This window comes from Dermacentor albipictus, chromosome 9 (assembly GCF_038994185.2).
Source record: "Dermacentor albipictus isolate Rhodes 1998 colony chromosome 9, USDA_Dalb.pri_finalv2, whole genome shotgun sequence".
Taxonomy (NCBI): Eukaryota; Metazoa; Arthropoda; class Arachnida; order Ixodida; family Ixodidae; genus Dermacentor; species Dermacentor albipictus.
The window spans coordinates 40,049,931-40,066,512 of NC_091829.1; the positions used below are offsets into that span (position 1 = coordinate 40,049,931).

At 47.5% G+C, this 16,582-nt stretch overlaps 1 protein-coding gene across 1 annotated transcript in view; it reads left to right on the forward strand.

Annotated features, from left to right (window-relative positions):
- Nucleotides 1-15,218: 15,218 nt before the first annotated feature.
- Nucleotides 15,219-16,582, forward strand: part of LOC135916491 (lysosomal protective protein-like) — a 31,778-nt gene continuing 30,414 nt past the window's right edge. The window contains exon 1 of the mRNA XM_065449880.2: nucleotides 15,219-15,332. The gene's annotated coding sequence lies outside the window, so the exon portion shown is untranslated. The remainder of the gene's footprint in view (nucleotides 15,333-16,582) is intronic.

Genomic DNA, 16,582 nt, shown 5'->3' on the forward strand with positions numbered 1-16,582 from the left:
GAAAAGTCATGTAAACGATGTAACGACTTCGCGAGAGCTGTGACACATCATGACCGTCTGCATTAGCCAATCTAACAGCTTACTGAATTGTTATATGCTTTTATTCAAGGTTACGAATTTCTAAACATTGTGCTAAAATTGTGTCTAGTTTACCCACATTCGGCCTTGTGCAATTGTTGAGATGCCAAATCAGTAATGTACTCCTAACAATCGGGAGAGAATAGATTTCGCCTTGAAATGATGCGAATGTCATTCGAATTCGTTCACACGCCGCATTGAGCAGATCATTACTTCGTTTTCTTTTCACATTTCCGGATTTAATTTCTCTACATTCATTTCCCAGAATGAAATGTCTTAGAAAAGCCGGCGACAAAAGTTTTCGACGATCTAGCAGCCTGACTGAGGACTATTTCGTTGCTAAATTCTCAAAAACCACCGATTCTTGGCCGATATCCCCCATAGTTGACGTGGGCTAGATGTTGGGTCGAAGAACCGACCAACCAAACCAACTATCCTGACCGGGCTTCCTTCAGTCTCCATCTCTTCGAAAGCACGTCCAGCAAGTAGTTTTACGCGCGTAACGCTACCGCCTTTAAGTCCACGAATGTCCTATATACGCATTCGAATAGGGAAACGAGAGTTGGCTCTGAGCCAAAGCTTCCCCCTTCAGTATAAGAGCGTCGCATACGTCGTGACACAGGTGCCACACTAGGCAGCTTCACAACTATCCGGATACCACGCGTTGCTCGTACTCACCCAGGCTTAGCGCCGTGAGGCCGACGAAAACTACGTAATCCCAAGTGGGCACGCTGGGTGCAGCCATTGGAGCAGACGACGTGGATGCTGTTGATGAACTGGCGCGGGCAGTCTGTTGCTTTTGAGGTTCTGCAGGTGTCGCATTGGGATCGAATGATACATCGTTCGTTCTCCCTTTCTCTCGCTTTTTTCGACGTCGCCGAACATGCTATACGCAAGGCCCACCTTCTGTGGCTGCGAAGGGAAAGCTGCGGAGGCAACGCGCGCACAGGTGAGAGAGTGCTTCTGAAAAAAAAAGGAGGCTTAGTCCTCCTCAGTTTTGGCTGGGGAAGGAAAAACATAAACGCCTCATCGGGGACCGTTGAACAAGATAGGATGCACCAGCGAGTGCAAATGTTCGCGTATTTCGCGGCTGTTTCTTTCCGTGTTTGGGGAAACGCGAACCCGTCGCATGCGGAAGGCGCGTCGGTTCAGCGTGCGCTCCAAGCAACCAAAAAGTGCTGTCAAAGGCTGCCGGACTACTTGGCGCGGTAACACATGTGTTTCACAGCTTTCCCTTCATAGCCATTGAAGATTGTTTCGCGAGTACATAGCAAACCATACGCTCGTCTGGTTGACCTCCCTGCCTTTCCTCTCGTTGCTATCTCTCTCTCTCTCTCTTTCTCTCTCTCTTTGCGAGTATAGCTAGGCTTGTGCATTCGTCAAACAATCCGGGTTGTGGGCTCAGAGTTTCGTATCGCAGCGTTGAACGGCACTTTTATATCATCAGTTAGTGACAGCTCGCACTACTCTGCTTTTTTTCTTTCTCGTCTTCTTTTTCTTTAGTGGTAAGAGCATCGACTGGCACTCTTGTTTCTTTCGCAGCACTGTCAGTGCGCCTCCATTCAAAATAAATCAGGAAAAAAAAACAATACAGTACAAAGTTCATGGCTTTCGTGACATATGCCATACCAGAGCATAAGTTTAGTTACATGTTGAGTTACTGAAGTTTCTGGAATAATTAGAATTATTTAGAAATCACCGAGACGTCCGGGAACGAAATTCAAAATGAATCAGAAAACATGGAAAAAAATAAATGTACAACATTCATGGGTTTCGTGATATATATTCCTTTAGAGCAGAAGCTCAGCTACAAGCTGAGATACTGAAGTGTCTGGAGTAATTAGAATCAATTAGAAATCACTGAGACGAATGAACACGAAATTCAAGATATTTAAGAAAATAATCGAGAAGAAGTAGTACAGTACAAAATGCCTGGACTTTATTTACATATGATATCATAGCATAAGGTTATTTACAAGTTGAGTTACTGAAGTGTGTGGAATAGTTATAATTATTTATAAATCACTGATTACCGCACACCAAAGCACGTAATCATAGACATTAGAGACCCGCCACGCGAGCATGACTGCGGCGAAATTCCTGGAAACCCGGAAGTAGAAAGCCAAAGTAATGCCGTTGCTCATGACATCACACGCAAGCAGGTGGCGTGATATTTAACCGGCTAATTAATGGAAAACAGTTGCCTCCCAGTTCGGCTCCTGCCTTGCTGGCCTAAAGTTAACCTAAAGAGCAACAACGCCGAGGTGCGTGTGGCCCTAGGGGACACCTAAATCAATGATTAGGGTCGCCTACCATCTTTTCTTTTGTTCTATGCTGCTGGAGCGTAATTAGGCGGATCATGCCTACCGATTCCGTACGCTTCCCCTTCGGCTATCAGTTGAACGTAACCGCACTGTACGTCCATACCTGAGTGGGAAGCTTTTCATATAAAAAAAGTTGCATTTGAAAAGATTGGTCGAATTTCTCTCTCTCTCTCTCTCTCTCTCTCTCTCTCTATATATATATATATATATATATATATATATATATATATATATATATATTCAATTAGCAACGTCAGAATATACTGCCTTCCGGCACTTGCGGCGCTTTGACAGTTGACAGAAGGGTTATTGACTTCCTGAACACCGGTAGACCATAGCCGGTGGCTGGGGTTCCCACAAGTTTACGGGGAACCGTTACGTTCCCACAAATGTTTCCCCGTAAAGATTACAGCTGCGCAAGCTGCCGCGGTGATGGCAGCTTGACTGTATCATACGAAGCAGGGAGTAACTACACACGTAACTACACACGTAACTACACACGTAACTACACACTCGTACGTGAAAGAATAACCCGCCTAGCAACTAATTTGTGTTGTAACAGTGCCATGGCAACGCCACGCATAGCGAGGACTCCTGAAGGTACTTCATTAAAACTTCTTTCTGGGCGAGTTGGTGCATACTTGACATAAAAACTGTTTACAGCGCAAACACATGCACCCCTTCTATCATCATTTCATACAAGCACCCCTTCTGTATCACTTTTTGCGGCAGAGCTTCATTTTTTGGAAGCGGCTGCTTACCGATTTCATTGTATCTTAGTATCCCTCGCCTTTTGTTAGTGTTCGTCTAGTTTTTTCGTTTTCTTGTTTCTTCGCGCCTGAATGCGTTGACTGCTGGCACGTTCGTTCATCGATGCGCATCATCATTTTCCCCGATTTTATCACTCCCTTCCCACTTCACTTCTGCCTTTCCCCTTATATAAGGCACCCGTCTTCCGTTATTAAAAGTTAGTTGACAGTAAGCGCTTGTGTCCTGTCCCTTATTCTTTGTGGTTGCATGTGTTTGCGCTGTAAACAGTTTTTATGTAAAAAAAAAAAAAAACTCCTGAAGGGCAGCATGCATGCCAGGCGCGGCGAAGTTCTATTCTCTCTGGTCCACTCTTCGTAGGTGCAGAAAGCGAAGTCGCAGGCCGTCGAAATGTCTTGGGCTAACAATTAGGTAAAGTGCATGTGAATGTCAGCGCGCGAATAATTTCAACCTACGTTGCAACGGGTAATCGTTCTAGTCGCCGTTTACAGCTTCGCTGTCCAACCACCTTCACAGCGTGGATTGGAGACCGTTTTGTTGTCTTTCTTTTGTTTAAGTTGACTATCTGCGAAATGCATGTCGTTGTAACTGTGCTTTGCTGTGTCTTGAGTCGCCGCAGTGTGGCCTTCAAAATTATGGGAGTTTACGTGGCGAAACCGCGATCTGATTATGAGGCACGCCGTAGTGGCGGACTCCGAAATAATTTGGACCACCATGGGGCTGTCTTTAACGTACGCCTAAATCTAAGTACGCGGGTGTTTTCGCATCGAAATGCGGCCGCCGTGACCGGGATTCAATACAGCGACCTCGTGCTTAGCAAGCCAACATCACAGCCATAGCAACACCATCAGCCAATGATAGCCCTAGCCAAAACCACCATTGATGTTGCGCCTGCGCTCTTTGGTGCCGTGTTTCGATCGCTGCAATGTACGGCGAGTGCGAAGCCGTAGTGCCGCATCACTTAGGCCTCGCTTATATATCCGGTCCGCATCCTATGCTGCCGGTTTGTTTTTCTGCAGTTGCAAAAGAACCCTCACTGAATGAGTACCGTAAGCGCGGCTGTTCGTTTCGCGCGTGTTGTCCGTGAACTGAACGTCTCTGAACACTAGCTGAAGGCGGTTTTCTACCGTTCACACGCCAGACTGTTACGGATGTGATGCATATTGACACGTGTACTTATCTTTATCGGGCGACCACGTTTCGCCGCTTAACAACTGTAATCGCACAGCGCGGGATGCTCCTGCATGTATCCGAAGTTTCTGGAAAGTTATCGATGTTTCTACCCGGCTGTCTGTTGTCGCCGAACCTTTTGTTATCTGATTTCATCGCGTGACGCGAATGGTGTAGAACTTTGTGGAAGGCACGCGGGCCCAAACGATTAGTCTGGAACATTCGACGACTGCTGTATGAAAGCGAACGCGCTTGACCAGCTGATCAGATTTTCGACGATCGCCGACCGTGTTCGCCGCTATCGTTGTGCTACAAGTGTAGCCTGTCGTTGTGGGCACAGGTTCGCCCAATAAAAGTTAGTTCTGTCTTTCACAGTATTTGCTACTGTGTTCTTCAACGTCACCACCACGTGACAATATTATCCACGTTGCCGTCTATTTATTGATTACTTTTTAACTGCAATTCACCGCCCCGGTTTGGCTGCGAGCGCACTGCTATATGGCTAAAGCATTTCATTTCATTAACCTTTCCATATAGTCACTGACGTACTGGCACGTTTCTGAGTTCCTGTACCGCCATGTTCCTTATGACATTCCTTTTGTGAGACAGGGTCGAATGTGACGACCGCACCAAGGGAGCATTTGCCATCACACACGTAATTTTCTTTTATTTCTGCGCAGCCAAACTCAACCTTTGTTTTAGTTTTGTAATATTCGAGGAAGAAATAAACGACGCTGGGGGAGCGTCTGGTGCGAAAAATACCCTACACAGAATAATCACTCTTCATTCTTTCACCAATTTATTTTTGTGAAGCTGACGACACACTGTGCTTGTTGCTAACACTTCCGATCTTAAGTAAATAAATAAATAAAGAAAAATAACTATTTGCACCAAATCTGCATTGAGTGATTCAAGTAAGATTTGTGGGCTTCTTTAAAAAGAAATCTTCGAAGAAAAAAAGCGAGAAAGAACAGACTATATGTAGTCATTGTTGCTACCTATGCAAGTGTGTTGATGACCGGCCTTGTTCTCTACAGATGTTCGCTACGCAGTGAAGCAGTAAACAGTGCCAAAATATTGCCACGACAAACTTGAATGTAACCAAGTCTGTCGTGGCCCTACCTCTATGGTAGACCATTCCGAGCAGTCAGCGATCACCATTCGCTTTGCTGGCTGGCGAATCTCAAGGATCCATCCGGACGACTAGCAAGATGGAGCCTTAGGCTTCAAGAGTTTGATATTACTGTCGTATACCGATCCGGGAGAAAACACAGCGATGCCGACTGCTTGTCACGCGCACCCGTCGAGACAACTGTGTCAGAAGAAGAAGATTTCCCGTTCCTTGGCATTGTTGACGCGTCACAAATTGCTCAACAATAACGAGATGACCCGGAATTGCTTCCACTTATACAGCGCCTGGAGGGACTCTACGTTCAACTGCCGCGTATTTTCTCTAGGGGGCTATCCTCGTTCTGTCTGCGAGGACGTGTACTCTACAAGAGAAACTTCGAGAACAGCGAGACAAAGTTTTTACTTGTCGTACCCACCTCTATGCGAGAAGAAATTTTGCATGCCTGTCACGATGAGCCGACGTCTGGACACATGGGCGTGAGCCGTACAGTCGCCAGGATTCGTCTGAAATACTACTGGCCCAAGTTGTTAGCATCAGTGCAGCACTACGTCAAGACTTGTCGCGAGTGTCAAAGGCGCAAGACTCCATCCGTAAAACCGGCCGGCCTCCTCCAGCCAATAGAGCCACCAAAAGCCCCATTCCAACAAGTCGGTATGGACCTCCTTGAACCCTTCCCAACATCATCTTTAGGCAAAAAGTGGATAGTTGTGGCCACGGACTATCTGACCCGTTACGCAGAAACTGATTCCCTGTACGATGCAACGGCTGTCGAAGTTGCAAAATTCTTTGTCCACAATATCGTGCTCAGGCATGGCGCTCCCACAGTTGTTATTACCGATCGTGGAATGGCCTTTACTGCGGACCTAATGAAATGCTTGTTGCGAATGACACATACTGATCATAGGAAAACTACGGCGTACCACCCTCAGACAAACGGTTTAACTGAACGCCTTAACAGAACACTGACCGACATGCTTTCGATGTATGTCGACGTTGAACATAGGCTTTGGGACGAAATTTTGCCATACATCACCTTCGCATATAATACGGCCGTTCAGGAAACTACACGAGTCACCCCGTTTGAACTTGTATTCGGCTGAGCAGTAACCACAACTTTGGATGCTATGTTGCCGTTAGATGAAGAAACCCATAACTCATCTGACCTGGATGATTTCTTGCAACGAGCCGAGGAGGCACGACAGCTGGCAAGGTACCGAATACGCCGCCAACAACGCATCGACTCCAGCCGGTACAACCAGCGCCGTCGTGAAGCTCATTTCCAGCCCGGTGACAAGGTGTGGGTATGGACCCCAGTGCGCCACCGTGGACTGTCTGAAAAGCTTCTGTGCAGATACTTCGGCCCTTACGAAATACTTCGTCGTATAAGCGACGTCACTTACGAAGTGAAATCCGCTGGACACGAGAGCCCAAGACGGCGCAACTCCACGGAAGTTGTACATGTTGTCCGCATGAAACCCTACCAGGAGAGGTCATGAACAACAGCAACAACATGCACAAAAAAATTGAGCGCCCACAGGAACCCCTACATCCTCTCACGCATCGGGCCGATGCGGTAAGGAGGGGGATAATGCCACGACAAACTTGGTGACATTCAAGTTGCGCGCCCTTTGCACTGGGCACTGTGCACGCCGTACAGTGGCGTTGTTCAGCAACAACAGGCAGCGATATTCGTGGCACGGGCAGCCAGTTGGACCCGGCTCGCATGCGCCACGCGCACGAGGTGTCACGCGAGGAGAAGAGGAAGACGGTTGGAGCCCAGCTTGGGAACGCGACTGCCGCGGATTTCTGCACGACCTCAGTGACTTTTACTAGTGGGCACAAGTTCGCCTTTAATAAATATCCTTGTTTTACTAACATCGTTACAATATCATCAGTGCAAGTAACATACTCCTTCAAACGCATCATTCCTTTATAAATCCTGAGTGTCGTTTTCCTTTTTTCCGAGGTGACGCACTTCCAGCGTCGGGTTTTTCATGTGGTATTAAAAATAAAAAAAAATGGACACAGTGGTTTGTTTTCGGTCATGTGGAAGGTAGAGAATGCCACGAATAATGACAAATGCTGTTTGGGTATGGTGGTATGGGTATGGTGGGTATGGTGGGTGTGGGTATGGTGGTATGGTAATCCTATGTGACATCGGCGACATGCCGGGAGAGAAACGGGAAAACGTACTGGTACGTCATTGGAAGTGAAAGGGTAAAGCGAAGCGTTCTAAGCCTGCTTTTCCGGGTCGGGTGGGTCTGCTCTGTCGACTCCTCGGCGAACGAAGTGGGCCAGTCCTGGAGATGGTGCAATAGTTAATTGGGCCGATTCCATGGGTCGCGGAGGAGGGGAGGAGGGGGTTCTCCATGTGTTGCCTTGTTGCCGCGTAGTCACGTAATCGCAATGCATCGAAAAGTGGCCCCGCGGAAGATGCTACAAACTGCAAAGGTTCACACAAATTGCAACGTGTTTGTTGGAGCTGTTAAAGCGAAGCCTTCTTTGCCTACTTCTGGTTGTTGGGTCGAGGTCTATCTTGCGGATATATTTGTGGATATACAGACAAAGAGCATAGAAAAAAAAACCCCGCAAAGTGGCTTACATAACCCATGTATGTCGACCAAGCATTTATATTTGTTTTCAGCAAGAAAAATAAGCTTATTATGTCGGCTCAGAGGCATATCTTGAACACACCGATCTGCTAATTGGGATGGTGAAATATTTTTAACGGAGAAGGCACTCACGAGTTCGATTAGACAGCACATTGCTAAAAATGTGGCCGCGCTTCGGTATTTGAGTGCACTTCAGCGTTCATCACTGCCGTTAAAACAAGAACGCCTAATACACTGACGGCACTTGATGCATGCCTCTTGATATTGTTCCTTTTTTTTCCCCTATATCTTGATTTATCTTCTTTCTATGTGCTTCGACTACGGCTTTTATACACCACCTGTACCGAGTTTCCTTCTTTCAGTTGGGATAGAATAAAAAAAGAAATTACCTTTGACAGATAGCACTGCTGCGCCTTTTTGAGTGCGTATCCGGAACACGCAGAAGTTACCTGCTCCATAAATCAAAATGCCCAGGTGTCCAATTGAAAAAAAAAAAAAAACGATTAATCAAACTTTTTTAATTATCCGCTTTAGGACACGTGTCGCCATTGCGAAATTTAGACCGAGGGGCAGTGAAGTCATGCTTGCTTAGCAGGAGCCGCGAGATGGGCCACCGCGGCAGCTTCGTGGCTATGGTGTTGCGCTAAGCTCGAGGTAGCGCGTTCGATTCCGTCCGGGGCAGCCACGCTTCGATGGAGGCAAAGTGCAAAAAAAAATGACGACGCTCCTCTACTTATAGATATAAGCTTACATTAAAGCGAACCCCCAGGTAACCAAAACAAATCCGTAGTCCCCTACGGCGTACCTCAATATGAGAGCGAGGTCTTACTGTAGCGCTATCCTTGAAATATATTCTGCATTAGAATAAAATTCATCGGATTTTCACTTAACAGCGTTACAAAAGTATGGCGCCAAGCTGTCAAATCGAATTAAATCAAATCGAAGTTTATTCCAGCATTCGGGATGCTGAGGGCCAGGACGATGTTGAAAGTACAGACAACCGCTCAGAACAGGAATCATGATAACACCGCTGATGGAATGATTCCCGCTCGTAGTGGCTAAAACGAGCCCCGTTTTTCTCATTAAACGTGGATTTATACTTTTAATTCATCCCTAAATGTCGCGAAAAATGCCATTTGGTACCCCACGCAGCAAAAACATGAAGCTGCGTAAGAGTTCCACCACGTGACCTCTACTAGTTTCCTGGTCTCTTTATTAGTATTGAAATGCAGTATACTCTTTATTGTCCTAAGTTTTTCCTGACTTACTACGTGCAGATAAGCCTTCGCTTGTAATGAGCAGAAAAGTGGCGCAGCTCCCGCCTTCATTTTCGATGCGTTGGCTTGGCTCGGCTATCGGCAGAACAAGGATGACGGGAACCAGCCAGCCATGACGTAGGCTTGTACTTGGGAATGTTTGTAGGCAAACACAATGAATGTCTGCGCAACAACGCAAACTTATTGCACCAGTTCTTTTTTATTTCAAAAGTGGTTGAAAAGGTCAAAATGTAGGCGGTTCACCACAGTTACGCTCACTCCTGTGAAAGCAGAACGATGGGCGAGGTTCAGAATTTGTGAGGCGGGTTATCGACATCGCTCTCACTTCTCAGCGTGGCTGGAGGAGGGACTCTTCTTTTAGACGCTGCTTAGATGGAAAAATTCTGCTCGCTAAATATCCACGCGCTTTTGGAAGCAACCACTGCAGGTGTTAGCACTACCTAGGGAGAGCTTTGCTTTGCGCCGTAAAAAACTAGGTCCTTAAAAATCGATTGTCAGTTCGCATAATTGGAACGCCAATGCTTCTTTGGTGGATTACGGCGATGAACATCTTGGAAGTTGGCGATAGTCTTAGCATTTCAGCTTAGTAGGCACCATTTCGAATAAAACTATGGATTTGAATTTGCAATTGGAGCGTGCGTCTTGAAGTCAATAATTAAAGTTATTCAGCGAATCAAGCTTGATAGCCGCGGGCACATTGAGATTTGTTGTGCAAGCTATGTGCGCCTCTTTATGTAATCGATCAACAGACAAAATACACAAATTTCACGACGAGTTTTCCTAAGGCACCGGTGCCATATACTCATACACCGTGGTTGCTCAGTGGCTATGGTGTTGGGCTGCTGAGCACGAGGTCGCGGCATCGAATCCCGGCCATGGCAGCCGCATTTCGATGGAGGCGAAATGCGAAAACATCCATGTACTTAGATTTAGGTGCAGGTTAAGGAACCCCAGGTGGTCAAAATTTCTAGAGTCCTCCACTACGACGTGCCTCATAATCAGAATGTGGTTTTCGCACGTAAAACCCCATATTTAATTTAGTTTTATGTCATGTACTTAAATCTTGGTTCCAGTTGTAGCTGTTTGGAAGAATGTTCCTGGTAGTCACAGATATCCTGAACACTGTTCTGGGCAACAGCGACTACATAAGTGGAACATAATTTCAGATAACTTTTACTGTCAATAGCACCATTGGCATTGTCAGATCAGTATTTTTTCGGGCTATACGTCTATAAATATAGTTGAGTCGAAAAATGTGGGCCTTTCGCGTGGGTATGCTTTGCTCGGCATGTGCTGCTCTTCAACAGGCCTCCTCGATACCAACATGGTTGCCTGTGTAGGTGCCAGTGGGTACGCGCGGACTTCAAAGCGGCGCCGCCAGAAGGCGCGGCGCGTCCAGAAGGAAGCTCAAAAGGGGATCCCAGCACGCCTTGTGCATGACGCGTTTCGGCTAAGTCGAGCGCCTCTACAAGAAAGCCTCTACAACGAAATGACCTGGACCGCGAAGGTATACTTCTGTCTAGGTTCTATTGTGATCTGTGCGGTGCGCGACCTTTACAACGAAGTGACCTCTATAACGAAGGATTTCGGAAACACCCAGAACTTTGTTATAAAGGCATTTGACTGTGTTTGCATACTTGGTTTTGTTATAAAGGCATTTGACTGTGTTTGCATACTTGGTTAGTCATTCTAGGAGAGCTTTGCCTCAATTTTGGCTGCGTGAGCTTAAAAATAAACAGTTCAAATTTATTTTGAGAGTTTATGTGGACCGCTATTTAGTTTGATCGAATAGAAAATATTTACGACAGTTCCTCGCTTATCATAGCTTGAAAATAAGTGGAACGAGATTAAGGGTGTAGTACGGCGGCCTCTGCGTGAAAACGATCAAGGTGCAGCCTGTCGAGTTGCGCTGCTGTCAATGCGTGAGGGAGGCGAGGCGAAGTCTTCAGTTGTCCCCGCATATCTAGCCAAGGACGCTTGCGGGTGGGGAAGAGTAGTGTCCCTGTATGTGCTCATATACGGGGACACTAGGGAAGAGTCGCGCCAGCCGTAACAGGGATAGCGGCGGCGGCGGTTGGCACTACTGACATTAGCTGATTATTGCGATGGCTATGATATGGACACTCCAGGCGCATTTCGGCTGTCGTTGTCACCGACTGCGTCGCCGTGGCGTTCCGTATATGTTCAAAGGTGATAAGATCGTCTCCGCACACCGCATCCCGTATGTGCGAGTGAAAGCGTGCGGGGGTGAGCTGACGATGGCGGCTTGAGCTCGCGCGCTCAAGGGAGGAAAGCAGCATCGAGGAGAGCGGAGGGAGGGGGGCGTTATTGGCGGCGAAGAGTTACGGAGTCGCCATCTATCGGAAGCGCCTCGCTGGCGTAGTATGAGGGATCACGTGGTGCGCTCCTCATAGGTTTTGCTGTCAGTGCTCACTGAAAACACCACGCGCTAGCTCTCCCGAAGATTTCTGTAAGTACTTTCGAAAGGAGAGAAGTTTCTTACTGTCTAAATAATATTCTTGGGCAAACTGAAAGCATACAATCGTTTGCAGACGCTATCTCCTTACCGAATACGTACAGCGAACGCCACTGCGCGCGGTTGCAGCGATGGAGTCTCCCGAACCGGCTTCTTACGTGAAAGGTAGGTAAACGCTGGGAGCAAACTATATGAAATATGTTCTTATAGTGTTTGTATAACTAAATGGAGTGTAATAGAACGAAGCCTCAATGCAGCGATCGCGCAGATTCGCAGCGACCGACTGCGCGTCTGCATGCTTGTCCGCGCACTGTGTCGCTTTCTCCGCGCGCGCGTTTTCGCACCGTGCCATGAGCTTCAGGCCGCAGAATATGAGCATTTGGCAGTATACAAGCAACCATTGTTGCGTGGGCGCTATCACAGCTGTTCAAAAATAATTTCATTGTAGAGACTTCGACGCCTACGGGGGACTGTGATGTGCCGTCGCGACGATTAAATATTTTTTTTTCTTCTAAATTCTTTGATCTTTCAATACTATTTCTCGAGTTGCGTCGCACTGTATGTTTATCGGTGTTCTCAGCGTGCAATTTCCCGCTGCTCCTTTCTTGTAATCCAGTGCATTTATTCATAACACAAACATGACCATATACCATGCTTTTTTTAAATGTGCTTCTTACCGCTGTTTTTCCACTCCACTGAACTTGCCAGTATCTATAGCATCGACAAGTTCATAGACCAAACCGTCATGACATTAGTCGGGCAGCGGACTCGGGCGAGCGTCTCAGTGCGCGTTTTCAGAACATCGCAGACCGGGCGCCGTAGCAGAAATCTTCCTCGCGTCTGTGCTTGCTGTATACCCGAGTTGTAGCCGATGACTGTTTGCCGGTTTTATGTTTCGCGAGCCAAGCTTCATGCAGCTTCTTGTCCTGCGGCTACGTGTGAATAAGGCTGACACCGGCCTCCATTACGTGCGTCCGGCCCTGCGGCACCGAGCAGTAGCCTACCATGTTGCGCGCCTTCAAAGGCAGCTGCTACCTATTGTAGTGCTTTCAAGCGTTGTAAAGGAGACACTCGAAGCGGGAAAATTTCGCCACTAAATGAGGACCGCAGCGTACGAGGGAATTTAAACTCGTTTTCAGCTCGCTTCGGCGCGCCCGAAGCAGCCGACGCGGCCGCTATGTCCACGTGATCCCTCCTAGCACGTCACGCCGACGGTGGCGCCAGCTTTTCCAGTGGTGGAGCTCGAGGCCAATACTCCGGCAGCTGCTGCGTGTGGCGCTTCCGCGCGGGCCTTATATTGAAAGGGATCTGCGACGCGGACAGAGTGCGTCAGTGCTGATAGCTTCGTCTGCGCTGTGTTTTCGCAGCTTAGTTTGCGTTGAAGCGAGAGGCAGCCCTAAGGCCAATTCGCTCGAAGCTGCTGCCGCGCTTCCTCCCTCCGAGTTGCGTAAAGAGGCTAGATAAACAGACACAAAGTTGCCGAAGCAGGTTGAGAATGCTATTCGCCTTAATAAAATGGAACGTATACAGAGGACCGAACAAGATCCGAAGAAGTTATTTTAGGCTGGATAAATTGTGCAGAATTGCTTTTGCTTTGCCTTATTGCCTGACAGGCGGTGACGCACGGTCTTTCGAAGGGCTCTCTGATGAAAAACGTAATTTATTTAAGGACAGTATATAAGCGTGCTTTTTCCGACTGTGCGCCAGTGGTTTGTCTCGCATGGCCTACAAAAACAAGTTACTGCGTGAGCTATGGCAACACCTGCTTTTCTCGTCGTTCAAAGGCGATGGCTTAGCAAACCTGAAGCCATCGCTTTGAGCCTAACAAGCCCATTAGGTTAACCCTCCTCCTGTGTGTTTCCTGGTTGGAGAAGCCTGTGATATATTTGCTGTTGCAAAACATTAATCACACAGAGTGATCTTGATGACACGTACAGGCCTCTCATGGTCTGCGTCTCCAGTTGCAGTGTGTTGTATGAATCACACTAAATTGCCGAGAGACTCCCAGTTTTGAGCGCCCTCTTAGACCCGCCCCAAAATTGTCTTTTTCTCGATGCCGGGGCTCTGGGTCGAGTCGTATTTTAGGTTCGGGTAATTCTTGATACGAGAGGAAGGTCGCGGCGTGCGTAACGTGGTCTTTCGCTCCTCCTTTTGTTTTATCAAATAGTATTTTTTTGAATTTGTAACGTGAAACGTCTTTTGGAAGCGGGAAATAAGGGGTCGTTTGCTAAAACAGCGTAGTCGCCTCCTAAACCCACCCGCCTTACTTTGGCATCTTCGTGTAGAAGCTATTACTCGATCATGCGTGTGTCACGTGCACAGATGGCGCCGCTGCCGCGCCACGCATGACGCAATCGGAGCTAAATTTAGCCTTTCGCTCGGCGCCCAGAGATGCACAGAGCTCAGCAGTACGTTTGTCGATCCGAGGGCGAGCGGTCGAGTTTGAGAGAGCTCACTCAGCCATAGTAGGTTTAAGCCATAGAATTCGAACCAGTGCTCGTAAGTAGCTGTATAACACTTACAAGCGTGGAATCTTTTTTTTTTTTGCATAAGTGTCACACTTGCTCGGTTTCGGCGCCTCTCGCGTTCGACACTCGTGTTCCGGGAGTGGCGTGAAGAAAGTCGGGCGGCAAGACGAAGGGACGCCGATTCGCTCCCACCACCTTTGACTACGGCTGGCCAGCTATTAATAGGGAGTGATCATGATAATATGGAGTGAGGCCTCGTGCCAGGCCGTACGGAGAGGCGTAGCTGGGCAATACGTTTGTCCACCCTTGCGTGAATGCTTGTTTTGACAGTGCTTGAAAGGCCAGTTAGAAAACTCTTACTGACGCTAATCAGGAGTTATAGGGACAACATGTGTGCGATTTGTTTGCAGGAATTTAAAGATTGTTCCCCTATGGCACCTCTTGATTTCGATACGTGTGGTCCAGAAATGGCGTGAAGAGGCTCTGGAAGCAAGACAAAGGGACATGCAAGCCCATTGTCCGCGGCGGAACGTGTCCGTCTGCATAGCAGCGCAAGTGCCAATGATTGAGACAAGCGCAGGAATCCCAACCATGTGCGAAAGTGCGGCGAGTTGGAGCGGCGCTGGGCAGTTTCGGGCGCTACATGTAGGTGAGCCCATCAGACAGACGTGAATGAGGTGCATGAAATTTTTTTTTTGAATTCAAGAAAGCGAAGAGGTTGGCCAGGGCTACTGGGTAGCTAATACGCAAGCTACTTGGACGGAACGCACACGTGCTGTCGGAAAGCACCTACGGTGTCCGTGCCCGTGACCTATGCGGGTGATATAGTTTCCGTTTTATCGGTGCTCCGGCCCGCAGCGAAACACGAAACCTGCTGTCTCCCTAAGCGAGCCGCTATCTCGCGTACTGGCACGTTGCTGCTGTAACAGCAGCTGAGAGTGACACGTGCTCAGCCAAGGAGCCGCGCAGTCAGAGGAGTGAGAGGACACGGGGCGCCAAAGTGCCCGGTACTCCCTGAACTAATAAGGTAAGTCTTCTTTACCTCCGAGGTAAACGTAGCGAAATAAAACCGGTTTGCGTAACAGCGGAAATGTGTAGTTGAAAGTCCGTTTACAACGATACCGCACGTAGAGATGTGTTGTTTGTAACGATGCATCTATATAACGATCAATGTAAACATTCGCGTCATTATTACCTTGCAAGGGTCTACTGGTTAAGGGTTATAATTCGATAACGTTCTGATTGATAAGTGACGCCGCCACCTGCGGTGCTCCCTTTATTACAGAAAGGGAGTTGCCGTGTCATTTTGGCGCAGGCCGAAGGATTGCGGTTACCACCCACACGGCATGAACTCGATGCGTAAGGGAAGACGGCTTACGATTCATGAGTTTTTCAGTTTCGCCGTTTTAGGGACTTGCTGTATACGCCCAAAAAGAAAATAACTGAAATGTTATTGCCACTTGCTTCAGCAACTGCTTATACTATATTTAGCCCCGTTTTCGAGAGATATTGTTTGCTCTCTTTGGAGAGTAGGTAAATTGCAGCGTTCTCTCTATAGTTACGCATATTGTCTTGCTCTTTAGGTTACTTCCCTGCTCCTATAGTTTCTGAAGAACAACGTTACGGTGGCCGCTATTTCCGGTTCATAAAACAGCACTCGTTTGTTCTGGACTGCAATACTATTCAATATCTCTATGGGATAAGTTGCACCTGTTCTGTACCCCTACCCCCCCTTTTTTTATTTTATACCCTCTTCGAGGGCCTTTCGGGGCATTCCTGAATAAATATCAGATGCGTGAACTTTGCAGCAAGGCCTTTTTCATTATTAAAAAAAGTCTGCACTGGAGTAAGCAAGAAAAAATAATTATCTTATCAGATGCGTACGCTCGAATCGAGCCTCGATACGTTTCTAAAATTATGAGCCACGAAGTGGCTTCACAAGAACACATATCTGGAAATGATTCGCTGCATACTAGTTGAATTACTCCAGAAATTTTTACACCCTTGAGGTTGCCGATTTGTCTCACGAATAACGCACTTACGCTTATAGGTGAAGTGCACGGTAATATTGTGCTGCGTAAAAGACTAGTTTCAGATGTGACCTCAGAGATTAGGCGTCATCCGTGGCTGCCCATGGCGTGATGCAAAAATCTCGGAGGTGACGTTTTGGAACAGAGGTCATATCCGCTATTCACCAGGTGGACACGTCATCTGCTTAAGAGCTATTTCAATGCTGGTAATAGCAAAATACGGCTTTGCAGCTTTGTCAACATTGGT